We start from the raw sequence: 3536 nt of genomic DNA on the forward strand, positions 1-3536 counted from the left end.
CGGGTGAGGTCCACCCCCCTCTTATTAGATGCACTAGGGAACTGCACCGGGCAGGGAACCTAAGAGGATAATTTTCCCTCGGGTTGTGCCAGTGCTCAACCTTTTTCTTGAAACTTATAATAAAAAAGGGAAAAAGAATCCGTTTGGGAGCATGGTTCCTAGGAAAATTATCTCTAGTTCTCCGCCTGGCCCAATTCTCTAGTGCCTCTAATAAGGGTGTGGTGTGTGGACCCCACTCGGGTAGACTGTTCGGGTAGGAGTAGGGTGGTCATTGCACCCCCCTTGTTAGGGGAGCACTGGAGAATTGGGCCCGACAGGGATTTGGAGGGGACAAAGATCCATGATTCTTATGCCCATACACAGGCCCCTGTGAAATGATCATCCTGCTTCTTATGAAAGATGAAAATTCCGCACGCTCTCCCATTAGCCCTTGCATTGGCGTTGGGGCCAAGCTCTCAGATAAAAAACGCTCCCATTAGAAAAAGGGGGCAAGAGATCGTTGTCTGATCATATATAATGCATGTACTAGAATGGAGGCCAATGAGACCGAATGAAGGATCATCAACATAGATACGATTTTTTTTCTTTCATGGAGGTAGGAGGACGGTACATTAGTGCTCTTATGACTCAGCACAGGAGCCACACAACCAGGTAGCGTTGTTTTTCCCCAAAAAAATATCACACTCGTACTTTGATTTATGTCTGTTGTTTCTTGTGTTTGATACCACCATGGAAATCTCTTTCTTTTTCATCTACTACAATCACTAATTAATTAATTAAGAAATAAGAAACACCACTAAACGAAGTTTTGTCAGGTCTTACATTTGCAGATGCATGGGGCCTTGGAGAACTCCCAGTCTGCTCTTTCTCAGTTTCCTATGCGTGTTCTATTGGTATACTTAATAGTTACAGTTTTTCTCCTTTTCTTTTTTGTTTCTTTGCCATCTAAAGATCCATCAATGATCACAAGGAGATATAAAAAGATGGATCTCCTCCCTCTTTGATTCCCAGTTCTGTCTTGGTTTTTTCTCCTCTTCTCTATTGATAAAGATCTTATTCACCAAAAAAGATCCATGAAAATAACATCTCTCTCACACGCATGCTCGCAAACACAAAACAGAAAAATTAAAAGGACGGTGTGGGGTCTGGAGAAGTGAAGGGGCGAAGTAATCGATGGCTCCCTCAAAAGTTTCAGAGGGTTCAATTTCCTCTTTTCACCAAAAAAAAAAAAAAAAAAAGTTTCGATTTCCTCTTAAGTTTTAACTATTATGATCACTTATATGAAACGTACTTGCATTATTTACTATACCCATGAAACACAAAGTGGTTCCTTCTCAAACCCATAACAGGTTTTGGTCTCTTTTGGATTTGGTATCTGTTAATTGTAATATGGATGTGAAGTACCCAAATGAGTTTTTCAACATTTCTAACCCAAGATAAGGGAAAGAAAGAGAAAAACTCTTCAAAAGGCTCTGCACACATTGTTTAGTCTTAATTTGATGTTGAAATTTGAGATGTAGCCAATTTAAATGGAACACTATTTAGCTGATTAGCCATTTAAATTGAATTGCTATATCTCAAATTTCAAAATCATATTCAATCACATGCACACAGTTTCAAGTAATCGCAACTAGATCGGTCTCCATCAATTCTGAACCAAATGGAATCAATTTGGAACCAACCCGATCCGCTTGAACTCAAGAATTTTCTGTGATTTACTAACTAAAACAAGGAAATAATGGCCAAAAATGGAAATCAAACATCAAAACTATGCGCTTAAAAAAACAGAAGTAGGTATCAAGGATTTGTCTCGATCAGATCCAATTCCAATTCCTTGAACCATAATGTATTGGCATTCCCTTTGTACTTTCAGCACCATAATGTTTTGGCACCTTTCTGAGTTGAGTTCAATTGTTAATTTATAAATTTCAGGCGTAGTTCTACAAAAAGATTCAATTTAATAATTTGAGGAAGGACCAAGTTTTCCTTAAGCAACGGTGAAGGGGAATCCCTTAACCGCAGGTTTCAGATGGACGAGAGACAGAATTTTGCAATAGTTCGGGTATGTTCAACCATTCGTAAATAAGGAGATGTTTAGGAACCTAGGACGGTGGATGAACCCTTCCTACACGGTGAAGGAAAACTTTCTTGCGTAATGAAAGTGATTAAAATTTGAAAAGAAAAAGTAGATTGCAACAAAATATTGGAACTGATTAATCTGGTTATTAATTGTTACATGTCAAGAATTCATGCCATTTTTTTCTTTTATTAATTTATGGGAAAAAAATTCCAGCATGCTCTCACCTAGAACAGGCCAGCATTCACTGTGTTTTTTGCCATGTGGAAAGATGATCTGGAAATTTTAACGATTTGATTTTTAGGAATTGAAGAATTGATGTGGATTTACCATATGTCAAATTTCAAACTGAGATTTAAGATATCCTCTCATGTGTAGACATACCTTCCCGGCCACTCGTATATGTCCATACACCCCACTATAGTCCTTGTTTTTAAATGCCTTGTTTTGCCATTTGGCAAACTTTGATTGGACAGGAATTTGACAGGTGACCATAGGTCACTGGTTCACCTATACACAATTTTTCAGCCCCACCTAAACTTCCACATGGTAATTATTGGAGGACGTGCTATTTTTTTTCTAGATGAGTGAGACCGCTCCCTTATTTTTATTTAGTTTTAGTAAAAATTATGGATTTTTGGGCTAAATTATAGTAAAACTTCAAAAGGATGCAATGTTTCCTTTTCGGCTGATTTTTCAAATTTTCAATTTGGGCGAAATTATGTTTCTAGATATATTTTTCAAAGCTCTAAACCACTTAAGAAAATTCAAAATTTCCCTTCGAACATGTAAATTTAGTTTAGATGTCATTTCAGTTTGCCTTCAAATGGAGCAATCTTTATTTTTTATTTTATGTACTTTTTAAGAGAAAGAAATCTTTGTAATTTGGTTAAACATTTTGGTGAAATTTTTGGATTAAATAGGATTAAATGAAAGGAAAAAGGTTTACCCCATCATCCATGATGAAAAGTTTCCATCACTGTCGCCTACATTTGCCATGTAAAGGTTTTCATCACTGGTTCATGGGCATTGGAGTGTACTATCGCCAACAGACTAATATAAGGTGACTAAGGTCCCAACAACTACAAGTATTAGCAATACTTATCACCATTTCTTAAGAACAATATTGGAGGACATAAAATAAAGTGACTAACATCCATGCCCAGAAATCTTAGAAATGGGTGCAGCAAGAACATTATTTTGCTTCATTCCAGATATTAGTTAGTTATTTTCTTGTTTAGCTAAGAAGATTTAGTTAAATATTTCTTAATTAGTAAGATCAGTGTGTTTTTCCTTCTTAGGACCTCTACTTTGGATGGTATATTATTCCAATCTGTTTTAATACAATCACTATGATTTAACCCCAACCTAGTGGTTACTCTGCCTTTCATACCTGAATACTGCCTCCCGAGCACACTGCCACAGAAGCCATCAATTTAATCTGTATACCTGCAACACT

This window comes from Telopea speciosissima, chromosome 5 (assembly GCF_018873765.1).
Source record: "Telopea speciosissima isolate NSW1024214 ecotype Mountain lineage chromosome 5, Tspe_v1, whole genome shotgun sequence".
Classification (NCBI taxonomy): Eukaryota; Viridiplantae; Streptophyta; class Magnoliopsida; order Proteales; family Proteaceae; genus Telopea; species Telopea speciosissima.